The following is a 17,009-nucleotide window of genomic DNA, read 5'->3' as shown; positions in this document are numbered from 1 at the left end:
GGCGCATAAATCGCAGTGGACACAGTTTCGATGCGGCTCCGTTCCGGTTATTTTACCTACCCAACTGAATTTGCCTAATACTAACCGCTTAGTTCCCTCTTGCCCCGAGATCAGACTAAAATTTTAAGTAATGTATTTTCATTTTTAGTTTTTTAGTTTAGTTCTTACTATTATTTGACTTATAATTTGTTACATCAACCATGTATCCATCGACTAAAAGAGATTAGTGCTAGCTTATTTGATCCCAACTTTTTAAGGGCCTCCCTGCCTGGGTCGAACAATAAGGTCCCATCCTTTCCGTCTTTTCAAAATATACCTGGTTCCTTGAGATGTTTTTAAATTAGTTGTGTTATTCGGTCATCTCTTGGGACAAGCTCGTCCCTTAATCGTGCCTAGAAGTGCATGAAACCGGGACCCATAATCTAAAAGTAGGTCCTAAATTAACGACTGAAGTGTTATCTAAAACTTTCTCGCTTTGAGTTTATAGGTCGTCGCGACGAATTTCGAGATCAGAGCTCGTTTGTGTGAGAAAATGTGAAAAAAAAAATCCCCCAAAAACCAGGGTTTTTTTGTTTTTGTTTTTTTTTTTTTTTTTTTTTTCGTTTTGGTTTTCTGGACAAAATTTGCACCACCACTTTCGTGTTCCTGGTAAAAAGACCTTTAATTTGATATATAGGTCGACCAGGTTTGGATAAGTCCTTCTATGGGGACAGACAGAGTGACAGACAGACGACACCCAAGCGAATACAATAGCCCGTCCACTATACCTTTTGTTATTACTATCGTACTAATAAAGGAAGGACGGGCTAAAAACTTAAATCTAATAATGAACAGGAAAAGAGACGAAAGAGAGATCGAGTGTATGAAAGAGTGAGAGAAAAACCGAAAGAGAGAAAAGGGATGGGAAAAACGGAGAGAGGGGAAATAAAGTCTCATTATAAGAGAATTTCATTCAGAACAAACATTGTTCAATTAGAACTAAAATAATACTTGTTAAGAGGAATTAAGAAACCCTTATTGTGGGCGAAGAGAGGGGGAAATGGGAAACTCTTAGGGGAGCTGTAATGGAAAGTACGTGGCCTCCATTCTCTATTTCCCTATTACTTTCCCGACCATTACATTTGAAAGATACCTATTTTTTAAAACCGTTCTCTTTTCATTTTCACAAATAGGCGCGTGAAGTTCAATGTAGGACCTTGCCTGCTTGGTGGAGATGTCGGAACTACGTACAATGTTTAACCTTTATCGAACTAAGATCAAGAGAAAATTTAAATAGACACGTTGGTATTAGATCGATATAATTGACACATCCACTAAAAGTATGGAGATCCCAGAAAAATATGTAAAAAATATACTTCATTTCCATGTTGTATTTGAGATAAGTGTTAGAGGTATACTTTGCAAAGTCTCCAAAATTAGTGGAGATGCCGGTTTCACGTTTAGGCACAGCACGCAATACATAACCTGGGGGGAAAAAGGCTTTCACATGAACTTATGAAATTTAATTTTGGAAGCAAGCCGGGATGGAAAGTAACTATCGGAGGTAAGAAATTTTCAAGGGTCCTACATTTCGGACATCACGCCTAATCTGGAAAAACGTACTTGTTTCTTTATTACTTGAGGCAAGGGTAGATTTCTTAATGACCATCTTACCAGCCTCTCACGAGGTCAGAAAACAAGACAACTTGAAACTTCCTCCATTAAATTGAACGATGGTAATTTTATTAGGTTCCCCTCTCCACACTCGAACCCCAAACCCCCAGATACCTAGACCCTATCGCAATAAACCATCACTTAAACTCTATCTCTTTCCCTACCCTAATTCCCTATAAACAATTTTCTCCTTTCGCCTTTAGCCATTCCTTCTATCCCCCTAAACCTTTGTCTCTATATCTTCCTCTTCTCTCCTCCTCCCTAAACCATCCTGTATTTCCCCAGACATCGAGTGTATAATTTCGTAAAGTTTCAAGATTTCTCCCTCCTCAACTCAAACTCAATACTGTCCGTAACTTATGCGGAACTAAGTCTTGTCCGGTTGAATGTTTTCAAACTTTGACATATTAGGGTGAAGGGACCAAATGTGGGGATAGGAGGGGGGCCGAAACGAATGACCGGAAATGATCATCTCTCCTCAATCATAGGAGACAGGTACTTGTTGCATTCCTGTGCTGTGGTGCAAAAAGTTTGATAGCTTTTTATTGGAGAACTTTTTGTAGGTAGGTACTGAGGAAAACTCAGTAGTAGCGGTTAGCGTGGTGGACTTCGGATTGGGAGTCTGGTAGTTCGAGGTCAAGTCGTAAAATTTATTGAGCTGTTTTCTCAGGTCTATCCAAAACCGTTTTGGCCGGTAAAAATTTCTTCACCGTAACCCCAGGAGGAGTGATTTCCTCAGGTCGGTAAATTAGACAGTCCCTAAAATTCAATATGTGGAAGTGTGGAACATAAATTTCAAAGCACGTCTTAGTAAAATTCAAAATTTTGACGTTCCCTACCCCACCTTTTTCACATTGCTATGGGTATTTGATCTGGTGTACTTTGTAGGGAGGTTGTGAGTTTATATAGATGTTTCTCATTTGTAGGTATGTTGTATGTAACGGTAGTCTGTAATACCTACCTTCATATACCTACATACCTGTGTATATTATGTTTATGTTTACTATTTTAACAGAATCCTCCATCTTCATTTCTCTCCCTCTTCCTCCTTCTTTTGCTCCCCCTCCTTCTTTTTCTTCTACTTCTTCCTTTTTCTAAGCAGTTCATTTTCGTATATAGCTACAGCATACTTTAAGTTTAAGCTTTAAATAGAGCTCCTGCACTTCTCGTCCTCCTCCTTTTGCCAATGAGCTCCTTCCTCTCATCCTCCTTCTCCTCCCTTTCCTTCTTTCTTCTCCTCCTTTTAAAATTTACTTCTAGTCCTACTCCTCCAACAAGTTCGTATCACTTCACCGGCAGCATACTTTACCTTTAGCTCCTCCTCCTTATCCTTCTTCAACGAGCTCCTACATCTCTTTCTTCTTCTCCACCTCCTACCGCTTCTCGTCCAAATTTACTTAGTACCACCTCCACTTTCACCACCACCTACACCTTTCTGCCAAGGTAAAACGCGCGCTCGGGAGGCACAGAGAAATATTAGCAAGCACAGGAGTCGTCGAAAGAGAGAGGAAAAAAATTGTTTAGCAAAGTTAATTGGAGCATGAATTTGTCAGTTTTGTAATTTAGATGTTTTCCTTTTTACTTAGAAAACATCTACGTAAACATTGGGGCGAGGGAGTGTTGTGAGGTGGGGTGAGCAGCGGGGCGGTGTATGGCTGGAATATGATGAAGTGAGGAAGAGAAGGGGGAGCTTGGAGGAAGATGAGGGGGGGCAATCTCTCCTCAATCATAGGAGACAGGTACTTGTTGCATTCCTGTGCTGTGGTGCAAAAAGTTTCATAGCATTTTATTGGAGAACTTTTTCTATCGAGGAAACCTCAGTAGTGTATAGCGGTTCAGTGGACTTTGGACTTGGAGTTTAGTAGTTCGAGGTCAAGTCGTAAAATTTATTGAGCTGTTTTCTCAGGCGAGGGGGGGCATAGAAATTTATGCTGCTCAATATTTCAAATAGAAGAACACGAAACATGTCTTTGAGGCCTCGCTTCGGTGGTACGGTGCTGTAGGGTTCGGTGTGGGGTGATGTAGTGCGGGGGGTGCGGGTTCACGTCCTAATTCGGAATATTTTTCTCAGGTTAGGACCGAAAAAATAATGATCTCTTTTACTATGATCTGAAAAAATAATGATCTCTTTTACTATGATCTCAAGACTAGAATGTTATTTATTACAAGCGGCCAAAAGATACGAGAAAAAATAATTCATTGCACAATAAAGTTAGTATCTTAGAACCCGGCCCTGAGATTGAAGAAATTTTTGGCCTGGCTGTATTCTGTATATACTGGAGGGAGCCTCAAGCCACCACTATAAGAGGTCCCATTGAAAAATTCTTTTGTTCCTTCTAGTTTAGGATTCTCTTTTTCTCAAGGAGTACTTTTCTCTCATCCCTCTGATTTCCCTCCTTTCTCTCCCCCATGTCCCTGGTTTCTCCCACCCCCCTTCCCTGGTTTCTCCCTCTTCATTTCGACGCTATTATACTTGGGTTTCTCCCTCTGTCTCGCCTTCTCTATTGTTTTTTTTTTTAGAAGTCGAGTGTTTCATTGCCTCTTCCTTTCTGTTTCGCAGCAGAGCGCAGCAGTGAAACTGTCCAAGTAAAGGCAGACATTTTTACACAGTGTATATAGTCATCACTCGAGGGACAACATTTTCGTTCTTAGTTCCCATCAGTAAATATGTTGTGTGATTTCGTAAGATTGTTTCTTTTGAAACACAATTTTAATTCCTTTTTTACCTGCTCTATTTTTTTTTTTTTTTCTTTCTTTTTTTTGCCTCGGTTATTCTGTTATTCTGAGTAGGTATAAGTACCTCTTTTGTCCGGATGGGACTGAAAAGTCTCTGCACTCTGAAACAAAGTCCGCGTTTACCGGTGTATTTTTATGAAAATATTAAATTGAATTTAAAGAACAAGTTTTTAAGACCTTGTTTGAATTAAGGGAAAAAACTAGAAAATACGAGGAAAGATAAATAAAAACTATTATTACAGGAAGGAAGTCTGGCATGAAGAAGATAAGATTGCAAACAAAATATTTAATAAAACTAAAATATGAATAAATAAAAAAAAAACTCCAGCATTTGTACTGTTGTACAGTTAGAATCAACATCTACCTTGCTTTATTGGTCTGATGATGAAAATTTGAGTATTCTCGAAAGCTCCAAAACGTGTTTTGACACTAAAAACTGACCATCGAAAATTTGACCCGATTACATTACTTTCCTTCCTATAAGATAAGGAAAGTAAAAACGGGATAACATCTACCTATTTCTTCTGATGTCCAGGGGTTTACCTTCTTTTGATTTTCCTTTCAAATCTCATTTTACCTTACACCTCATTTTATAGCCATTATTAGCACAACAGAAAAGGAAACAAAGAACGCATTTTACACTCATAAACGCAATGAAAAAGGAAATAGAGAGCGCATTTTATATTATACCTATTATAAGCGCAAAGGAAATGAATGCGGCGCGCTTTTAGCGCTCTAATGAAACTTCTTTCTTCCCCGGTTAAGGCTGCTGAATTTAAAGTATTTAAACATTTCTTCCTTCTTTTCTTTCTCCTCCTCTTCTTTCTCCTCCTCTTCTTTCTCCTCCTCTTCCTCCTCCTTTTCCTCTTTCTCCTCCCTATTAATTTAGATTTTTTAATCACAAAAATGAACTGACATGGTTAGTTTTTACAAATGGAAGAACACAAAAACCCACGAGAGAAAAAGTGAAGAAGAAGGCGAATAAGGAAGATGGAGAAGAAGAAGAGGAGGAGGAGGAGGAGGAGAAGACTAAAAAGAAGAGGAGAAAGGAAGAGAAGAAGATGACAAAAAAGAGAGAGAGAAATCCGTGGGTACGCGGGAGGGGGGAGAGATAGAAAAGTTAATTAACTTATTACTTAATGTATTATTAAGCCCTGAAAGTTAATGTAGCGAAAGAACAAAAAACACACTTTCCTTTTTTTAAAATGTCAATTATGCGGAGAAAAACAGAGAACTAAAAAAAAACTCATCCCATCAAGTTTAAGTCGAAAAGGAAAACTTTTAAGCGGCATTGAAGCTTCTAACAATATCTCGGGAACGGTATAAGCTAGAGACTTGAAATTTGGTATGTAGTTCACAAATGTGACAAGGATGAAACACAAAACGTTTGGGTAAAATAGGTGCTGCGGTTGGCGGTATTTTCGACCGCTTTTTGGCGGTTTTAAGCCATATCGACTAAACGGTTAGAGATATTGTAAATGTTACAACAGAACACCCAAATAAGCACCATTCAATAGGATAAGGAAAGACGTGTGATGTTCACACCAGATTTTTTAATGTACTTTGAGCTGAATCCTCCTTGTCTAAAACTTAAAATAATGATAGCTAAAGTTTGTGTCAACTGAGGAGGAATCAGCTCACAGGTGCATGGAATTCATTTCAATCATTCAATCATGATCTACATCAACAAAGGATCAAGAAATGACTGTTGGAACCTAAGGTGTAGTTTGTGCTTCGGTGGAAGAGCTCACATTAGCGAGAATCCTGCCATTGAACAGATGAAGTCTAAAAAGCCACCAAAAGCTCTAGATTTCTTGGACCTCCATATAAGTATTATTATTTTTCCCTAGAAATGCCCTCATTATTTTCCCTACAAATACCCTAGAGTAGAGTCCTTATTAGACCTTTACATTATTATTCCCTACAAGTATTAGTTGAACATGATCTGTATTCTGGGAACTCAAAGGAACATTCAGGTCTCATCCTCTTTTCCCCGAGAAATATAGAAATATGTTGCTTCGTATTCGAGTTTTTTCTCCACTTTCCGGAGAGAAGGCGGGGAAGAAAAATGATATAATGTATCCCTCTTTGTGGAAAATGCTTTGCTAATCTAACAGAGCCTTGTAGCGAGGTCTTATCCTCTTTATATCTCCTATTGTTGCTCTCTGGACCTTGAGCAGCATTATGGAAAACTTTTATTTCCCCCATAATGAAATAGAAGATTAGGACTTTCCTTTCTTCAGCAGTCCGTATTGTGTTGCCCTGGACGAGGCGAAAATCCGGCCTAATACCATATCCCTGATCCCTGGATGAAAATCTAATACCCAGGCCAAAGTACGTGAAGATCCGTGCTAATTCCTGCTCGAACAGGGTTGTTCTGTCAAACCTCTTAAAAAAAAAAAAAAAAAAAAAAAAAAAAAAATGATGGTCGACGTAAACAGCTTTTTAAAGATCTGCGTGTATCATTGTGCATATTTTTATTCTGATATCAACAGGTCTACAGATTTTGCGACATGATAGATTTCGATATGTACCAAAAAACTGTTCTACATAAAAAGTGCCCAAAATCCCAAATGAGGCTATACCCTTTATTACAAGAGCCTTCAATATGTTCTGAGCTCTCCTCTGGTTTCCACCAGATAATCATTCAATAAAAACTTCACAAGCATTGTCCACTGAGGAAAACAGCATCAGATAATCATCCAATAAAAACTTTACAAGCATTGTCCACTGAGGAAAACAGCGTCCACTTAAGTATAAAGTACAAAGGAAAATGAGGAAAATCCTCTTTCTCTCAATGACAATCCTCTATTACGCATTGATTCCCTCATACTTACATTCACACAAAAGCATTCATACAAAAGCTTTACAAGTTTAAAGTTCTCGGAATTATACTTGAGCACTTATTCATGTGCTCTTTTGTGTGGAATTTGTAGAGGAAGCTCGTCTCAATAAAATCTGACTCAATATTTTTTCTTCTTTTTTAGCCCGTCCTTCTTTTATTATTATACGATAGTAATAAAAAGGTATAGGGACGGGCTATTGTATTCGCTTCGGTGTCTGTCTGTCAGTCTGTCTGTCTGTCTGACCCCATAGAAGGACTTATCGAAACCTAGTCGACCTATGTATACATATATCAAATTAAAGGTCTTTTTACCAGGAACACGAAAGTGGTGGTGCAAATTTTGTCCAGAGAACCTTAAAGCCATTTTCTTTTTTCACATTTTCTCACACAAATGAGCTCTGATCTTGAAATTTGTCGCGACGACCTCAGAGTATACTTGTAAAGTAAAAAGTTCACACATTGACACAACCCAGTATAAACTTATATATGTGTGTTTTTTAGAAAATGTTTCTCAAAGTTCAACTTTTCCACTTATTTCACTGCGAAAGCATTCTATGAGCACAATACAAGGTTTCTTCTCAGCGTAAGAAACCTACATAGGGATTATCCCCGGGGTTTATAATAGACTTTAGTCCCTTATACAGGGTCAGGGTCTATCCCAGGGGGGCGTCCATTCAGTCCGATTTTATCCGAACTGGGGATTTGATATTTCGGGAGTAAAGGGACTTTTCAGTCTCATCCTATCAGTTTATACGTAAGATGAGATGTACCTTGGGAATCTCAGATTATTTATTAGACATTCACACATGGCCTTGCTGCTTAGCGTGTAAATAAATAAATTTATTAGACTGGGGGGGAAATCTGCCTTGTAAGCGCTAGTTCCCGGGTTTGGTTCCTGCCCGGAGCGGATTTCATTCCAAATAGATATAAGATTCGCTGTCGGAAAGGCTGGTGTTTTTCTCCTCAACTAATCTCCTTTTCTCTTTGATTTCGGTACTATAAGATCTCTGCTATTACAGTTCTTCTGTCGAAAAAAAAAAGAAAAAATGTGAAGGGGGGCCCCTGGGGCCCGGTGATGTGAACGCCCCTGGCTCCTGCTTATATATCTAACATATCATAGGCGTATAAGAGACAGTGGATATGTTTGCCTAGTTCATGAGACTAAGTACACATACTTACATTATAGTAAGCTAGGGGTAAATACACATACTTGCATTAGTAAGCTAGGGGTAAGTACACATACTTGCATTAGTAAGCCACCAGGGTAGATAAGTATACCTAACAACCTAACATTATAGTGATAGTTATACATATTAGTAAGTTTAATACTTACCCTAACAATAGGGTAAGTATTAAACAGTATTATTGATGTCTTATTTGATAAGGAGAGAGAGAGAGAGAGAGAGAGAGAGAGAGAGAGAGAAAGAGAAAAAACGGTAATTGTAGAAAGGGAAATGAAATCAACAGTCACAAAAGAGAGAAAGAGGAAAGACACAAAAAAGAGACAGAAAGAAAGAGACACAAAAAAAGAGAGAGTTTAGAGTTCCCCAAGTTTGTACAAATCGAATTACGCAATTTCATTTAGAGGGCTGTGTGGTTTTTGAATTAGAGGGGGAAGTTTGATTTGACAAGGGTACCAGGGTCAACAGGGGTTAATTCAATTAACTCAAATTAACAGTGTGGTCAAGGGAGGGAGCCTTTGGATCTTTTTTTTTTCTGTTCAAAACAGAACTACAACAAGGGTTAAACATTTACTGTGTTGAGGTTCAAGTGAATTAAATAGATAGGTATCTAGCATAGGTGTCAAGTTGAATATTGAATACCTAAGGGGTCAAAAATAAACTTTTACCGTCAAAAATATACATACGTCCTAGACTCCTAGTATTAGGTATTCTCGAAAACGATTAAAGTCAAGGTCATTGGAGCAAGAATGTTACTTCTGGGTATTTAGAACTTTCCTATAATGACTATTTACCTATATTTATACCTACTTGTATTATTATAGCCTTTTTTTTCAAGTTTACTAGCAAAAAAAAAAAATCCCCAACCCCAATCCCTCATCCCTCCGGCATTCTCCATCCAAATGAGAGACGGAAAGGGGAGAGAGAGAGAGAGAGAGAGGGGGGGAGAGGAAAGTAATTAATAAAATAATCGTACAGGGCAGTTCAGGCTGTTCAGGTCGTGCAATAAAAAAACGCGAAGGCCAATAAAAAAAACGCGTAAAAAAACGCAAAAATGCGCGTTATCCGTTTACGATCTCGAAAATGGAGGAGAATAATAACAGTCTATGAACGAAATCCAAATGACATAGTGACCCTGCGGCTAAAATACACAGGCAAAGTACGGAGCAGGGGAGGATTGAAAAAAGCTCTTTGACCTCCATTTCTGCTGATGTGGGTTGAGAGATAAAATAATATAGACACAGCCTCGTATATAAAATATATTTGTATATTATATAAAATATATACCGATATGTATAGATTTAGCTTCGTGTTTATTTCAGATTTTGTGCGGGATTAGCCCCCCGTACGCTTTTTCCTATTATATGTCCCACATATTCATCCTAAGTCCTCAATGTGGTCTCTTCATGTCGCTAGAGGGTTCTTTTGATGCTGACCCATGACAAATTTTGACCTTTTGTGGCATCTTGTTCATTCAGGATTGAACTGTAGGGATTTTCCATGGCAATAATTTTGTCCTTTGATTGTAAAAATGGTATTTTGTACATCATTAGGTGTAACCAATGAAGCAATGAAGAGTTCCTTAGTACATACTATGGCAATTTCGATACCAAATAACTTGAACCCGGAATCCTTAAGAAGGTGAAAGGACAGAAGATGCACTTAAGTGATGAAAATTAATTAAAATAATCACTCTATCACTCAAATAATTTAAAAATAATAAAGATTAAAATTATGAAAATGGAAAATTATAATGCTAAAATTGCATGCAATATTAAAATCAGCCAAGGGAAATCTTTATGATGATTTTGTGGAAATATAAAGATTTACTTTAATATTTTATTGAATTTACTTTAGTATTTTATTGAATTTACTTTAATATTTTATTGAATAAACCCACTCTCACTTGTTTGCGTATGTAATGTTCATGTCACTTCTCTGGAATCTACCTAGATCCAGGTCTAAATTTATTTAAATCTGGCTTAGACATTTCAGTCTTCCCACGCACGTCCCGTTATACGTCCTTTACCTTTAACGTACCTACCTACCTACCTACCTATTTCCATAGGAAAAAAATATGATCAAAAGGAAAAAAAAGAGAGAGAAAAGAACGAAGGAGAGGAAAAGAAAAGCTCAAACGAAGGCAATCAAACACGTAAAAAAAGTTAGAGTGTAAAAAAGAGAGAAAAGAACGAAGGAGAGGAAAAGAAAAGCTCAAACGAAGGCAATCAAACACGTAAAAAAAAGTTGAGAGTGTGGGGGGCTCTGCCTATTCAAACCCATTTGATAGTCGAATTAGTCCCCTGTGGAAGTTTAAAAAATAAAAATAAACCGGAACGATAGAAGTCTACGTAGGTAAATGTGTATTATTTTTCCTCTGCTCAAAGTACCCCAGGGCCGTAGCCAGGATTTTGTCCAGGGGGTTGAGGGCGAGAGTCTAAACATTGGCCTACAGTATAAAGGAGAAAAATGGTGCTCAAGGGGGAGGAGGCGGGACCCTCGGGTCCCTCCTAATTCCGGCCCTGAAATACCAGTCTGTACCCCATTTTCCCCGTTCTCTCTCTCTCTCTCTCTCTCTCAACCAGTAATACAGTGACAGCGTTTTTAAAGGCATGATCATATTAATGTATACCTAGGTATTATTATTCCAGGAATAAAAGCAATAATCAGAGGAAAATCCAATTTGCAGAGTTATACCAAACAAGGAGGAAGGGGGAAACCGAGCCTCACCCCCTTAGGGGACTTAGGGGGAGGCCCTAGAGGGGGCCATAGTGTATTTTGATACGTCACACGAGTAGGGGGGGGGGGGGGGAAAAAACACAAGCATCAACTTTGATTATCTAATGGGTATTAAATTTCACTTTGGGGAAAAGCTCAACATGTTTGAAACTTTCATCTCATATCCTCCTTAGACTTTCTACTGGGAAAAAAAAAAATCTGGTGTGAACATCACACGACTTTCCTTATCCTATTGAATTTTGCTTATTTGAGTGTCTGGTGTGAACATTACACGATTTTCCTTATCCTATTGAATGATGCTTATTTTTATGTTCTATTGTAACTTTTACAATATCTCTAACCGTTTAGTCAGTATAGCTGAAAACCGCCAAAAAACGGTCGAAATCTGTCCAAAAGCGGTCAAAATACCGCCAAGCGCAGCAACCATCTCAACCAAACGTTTTGTGTTGCATCCTTGTCACATTTGTGAACTACATACCAAATTTCAAGTCTCTAACTTATACCGTTCCCGAGATATTGTTTAATTACACCGAAAACCGCCAAAAAGCGGTAAAATGCCGCCAACCGTTGCACCGGTCTTAACCAAAAGTTTCAATTGTTAAATTACACCGAAAACCGCCAAAAAGCGGTAAAATGCCGCCAAGCGTTGCATCGGTCTTAACCAAAAGTTTCGTGTCGCATTCTCACATTTGACAGCTACATACCAAATTTCAAGTCTCTAGCTCTTACCGTTCTCGAGATATTTTGTTTACAGACAGACACACAGACACACGGACACACAGGAAGATACATACCAAATTTCAAGTCTCTAGCTCTTACTGTTCTCGAGATATTTTGTTTACAGACAGACACACACACGGACCAATGGCTGAAACTTTGGATTTAGGCTCTAGGGACCTCAAAACGTGTTTTGACACTAAAAACTGACCATCGAAAATTTGACCCGATTACATTACTTTCCTTCCTATAGGATAAGGAAAGTAAAAAGTAAAAATGTTTTTGGTTGCTTCCGAAGGCAGGAAAGGTAGCGGATGCTTTGTAATCACTTTAGAAAGTTCAAAAAATTTTGTCATTCCAAAGTCGAAAAATTTCCGCTCTTCTGTTTTACGTTACAAAGTCCTCTAAACAGGGTTTTTTTTTTTTTTTTTTTTTTTTTTTTTTTTTTTTTTTTTTTTTTTTTTTTTGCAGGCATGCCTAATGTATGAGGGCCAAAGACTTTACCTAGTTAACGTTCCATCAGAGATTATACCACCCATGCCTTTTTCCGCACGAGGCTGAGTGTACCCTGGAGGGCCTGGAGTAGCAAGTAGCATGTGAATATAGACATTTTTTTTCAAAAGGTTTGACAGAGGAAACTGTAACTGCTATGGTCTTACGAAATCGAAGAGAGAAGGAAGACAGGATAGGAGAAAGCCAGCCGTTCCGAGAACGAACATTATCCCATCAGGATAAAAGAAGAGAGAAGGAAGACAGGATAGGAGAAAGCCAGCCGTTCCGAGAACGAACATTATCCCATCAGGATAAAATCCGCCGCGGGCGGGAATCGAGCCCGCGGCCTAGCGCTTACAAGGCAGACGCACTACCAACTAAGCTAACTAGGCTGGCAATGTAGGCATTGTTAGCTTGCTAGCGCTCTATTCGTATTTTGAGGATGGTGGTACGCGTCCAAGTCAAAATGTTTAGCTAGGTGTATTAATCAGGGAACGACATTTAACATTTATGCTTAACACAATAAATTGTCCGTTTAAAATTTCACTTTTGTTGTTTGTTTATTTATTTCGCAAGACGTTTTCTGAAAAGGTGGTTTAAGATTTCACATTTTCTTGTCGTTGGTGTTGAATTCAATTCACTTTCTAGACACCAAGCCTTGCGGTATCTCTTCGCCATTTTTATTTTTCTAAACAGTATCAAATGAAAAAAAAAAATAAAACACAACAAAAAATCCCCCCAAAAAAAACCGGTTTAGAGTTTTAAAAAAAAAAAAAAAAAAAAAAAAAAAAAAAAAAAAAAATACAAATTAAAATTTTCCAAGAACGGTGTCAAATTTATTCCTTTTGTTCTACCACGCTCCCTCCTCCCTCTTTCCCTCCTTATCTTCTTTATATATCTCCTTTTCTCTCTACTTCTCTCTCTCTCTCTGTCTTTCCCACCTTATCCTCTCCCCCCTCTCTCCCTCCTTTGCTGTTTCACTCTCTCTCTCTTTCTCCCTCCCCCTCCGTCTCTCTCCCCCCTTTCTCTCTCTCTCTCCCTCTCTCTCTCTCTCTCTCTCTCTCTCTCTCTCTCTCTCTCTCTCTCACTGTTTCTCTTGTTCTTTTCTCTTCTGGAGGCTAAAAAATTAAATTACGTTATACTTTACGTTATAATACTCTGGAGCGAAAGCTTGAAGTACTTTCGTCTTCACCTTGGCGTCGTGACATACTTTTGAAGAAAAAAATATAAAATGTTACATGTTGGAATGAAAGAATACAACGCCATTGATCCATAGAAGCGAGAACTTTGTTATGCAGACAATGGAACTTAGCAACGATGATCATCTAATATGGGTACTTTTATTATGACATCATGATGTTTTCCAACTTCGTTCCAAGAACAAATCTCTATGCATAACCAGGGCCGGCAAGAAATTGTTTGATATCACGGAGGAATACCGTTCTAAGAATTTTTTCCCTCAAAAAATTGGTCTGGCCAAATCTTAATGATTTTTATATACATCAAAACTTAATTTTAATTTTAAAAAATAGTACCTATTTCTACATTATCTAATTAATCTAATACACTGTTTTAGCCGATGCGATGTAGGAATCATATGAATAGTGTAACGAAATATTATCATCAGCAGAAATACACCAAAATTACTTCACAGAAATTCGTGTTCATTTCTTATTCATGGGTACTTTTCTCTCGCAACGAAAGTAAACTTTTATTTCCTTTGTATTCTAGAAATAGAAAATGCTTTAAACTCGTAAGTGCTAAATTCTCGTGAATTGCAAACATTGCTGACTTTCAGTAAACTAAAGGCATGTTTGAACCAGTAGCTGCTGAATCTGACAGTAGCACAGATGATGACGTCATCAGTGAGGATTATGTAGCAGAGCTGATCAATCAGAGGTTTGATCTACTCAGTCAGCATAACAATATTCCCCTGCTATATGAACCAGATGACATGGAACAAGATTACTTGGACACCAAATGTCTCATACTGGATGGATTTGAGAAGGTTTTGGAATTGGATGCAATGGATAATGAACATCAAGACATTAATGTGGACTCGGATGTTATATTTATTGGACCACGTCCACTGATCACAAGAGATACACCAACGTGTAGTAAGTTTGACAACTTGAATGAAAATGCTCCAAGCACATTACCATTGAAAAATAACCAATTTTCAAATTACGAGGAATTCCAGGTTGATAGAACTTATCCATTAGAATTATTGAAAAGCAACCGATATGACACGAAAATATTTAAAACACTTCTCAACGAACGTTTTAAATCCAATGATCCAAATGTTAAGAAGATTAGAATTAAATTAGAATCCATTATTAATGAACAGCACAAAGTATTGATGAACATAATTAACAATAATTTAGACATAAACAGAATGTATTTGGAACAACAAATAAGAAAAACTAGAAGACATTTCCGACTATACATAAATAAACTGATTGATGAAAACTATCATATAGCCTACAATGAAGCTGAATTCACAAGAATGATTGAGAAGAAATTGCTAGAGGACATTGAGAAATTGAAAAGTCGTATTAAGAAACACATAAACGTCGAGAAATACAATGCAAGGGAGGTATTTTTTAAAACTATAAATGCTGATGCTAAACTCATAGAGAAACATTTCAACTTTGTACAGTTTTTATATTCCCTCACAACACTGTTGGATAATAAAATTGAAATTGTCAATAATTGCGTAAGGAATGACATGGATCATGTGATCAATATGTTAAGGAAAGATATTAAAAACTTCATTTCCAACCGTGTCATACTTCCCAGTCATGACAAGTGGGCATCCATTGGAAATTTCATAGCAGCAAACAAAACGACACCTGCGGTTTACAATGAAACAATATTCATCAATAATAATTTTCATGATGCACGCGAGCTCTTGGTTCATTTTGAAACTTTACCCATAAGAACTGCAGAAATTAAACTCAACAATAGCACCACTAAGCAAAGTAAAGATGTGAAACGAATATTCGATGAAATCGCCGAAACCCTGGGACCTGAAGATTCCGATTACGAACAAGACCATGATTTGAAGTTTTTGATCCATCAACTGGGCTTATTGAAAGAAAATGAAAATTTACCCTTGATAGAACCTATAACTACAAATGTGACTTCAAAATCCAAAATTATCAGAAAATCAAACAAGGAATTCAATTCAAATCTCATCATTCGAAGCAGAACAAATTCTCTTCAAATAGAAAACAACAAATTGAAAAACGGAGGTTTAGACCCGTCAGTCTCATCAATACCGAATAGGAAAATAATAAGAGCAAAAAGGATGCATCCGTCCAAAGTGCATAAACTGAGCAATCTGGAAACGATTAGAGAAAAATCTATACCGGAGCCTCAAAAACCTTCATCAAGTACAAGAAAATCACCCTTTCCACCTAGAATATTATCTTCATCAGTTTCTAATGATGAGTCAAATGCAATTTTCTCTTCTACTGATGGGCCACATCCAATGTCTTCAACAGAAAACGAGGCAGACGCATTAACTTCGATTCTTGAGTCAGGTTCTTCACTATCTAATGATCCACAACAGGCAGTAGTTCGGTGAGTCCCGGTAGTGTCCCAGATTCGTAACCGAAGGGATTAGAGTTGGAATCCCAGTAGGAGAAAAAAATAATTTTATTGAGGTCGAGGAAGGTTTTTTTAAAGTGCGGAAGAAAGAGCTGTACGGAGTAGCTATTTGCTAAGGTCTCGTTGTTCCGACTTCCGAAATCGAAGAGAGAACAAGTATAGGATAGGAGAAAGCCAGCCGTTCCGAGAACGAACCTCGCTTTAGGATAAAATCCGCCCCAGGCGGGAATCAAACCCGCGACCTAGCCCTTACAAGACATTCGTACGCGATCATAGATTACCCGATTATTCATTCTCACACTTCGGAGGAAATAGATTATTGCGAGAAAATATTTGGAAAAACGCGAAGTTCTACATAACATTGAATAATAATTTCCCCACCCCGCCCCACCCACAAAAGTAGAACGATATAGGGAAACCATCAAGGGGAGATATGGAAGGGGGGATTTCAAGATGGAAGAGATATTGCTGTCGAAAGCTTTGGGGTGGGAGGGGGGGGGGGAGGTTTCAGGATACAGACCGTGGGAAATACGTCAGTTGGATGTGGTGGGGAAGACAAAGGAAGAGAGGGGAGGGGAGGAGAACAGGTGGTACAGTCAAACTTGGATAGTTTGGAGCTCAAGAGATCGACTTCTTCTCAAAAGCCATATTTTTTATGAAGTGGAAGGTAGTGCGCCTGCCTTGTAAGCGCTAGGCCGTGGGTTCGATTCCCGATAAGACCTTAACAGTTAGACTTTCAAAACAAAAATCTTTTTTTTTTTTAAAAAGGAGCTCTGGAAAAGACCCTTTGGGACGCCTCCAAATGCTGAATTTATTAAACCTCTCCATCCAAAATTTTAGTTTGAATTTGAATTCAGAGTAGGTAAATTTGAATTATGATGACCATGTCAATCCAGTTCTCAATTATCCACGTTCAACTGTATCAGAAAACTTTAGATGATGTGAAGACGGCAACTCGCAAATTCTCGTGGTCTAGAGATGGACTCCCAAAAAAAAAAAAAAAAAAAAAAAATTTTTCAATTTTTTTCTCTCTC

The sequence above is a fragment of the Diaphorina citri genome, unplaced genomic scaffold (assembly GCF_000475195.1).
Source record: "Diaphorina citri unplaced genomic scaffold, Diaci psyllid genome assembly version 1.1 scaffold23, whole genome shotgun sequence".
Lineage (NCBI taxonomy): Eukaryota > Metazoa > Arthropoda > Insecta > Hemiptera > Psyllidae > Diaphorina > Diaphorina citri.
This window is presented reverse-complemented; position numbering follows the sequence as displayed.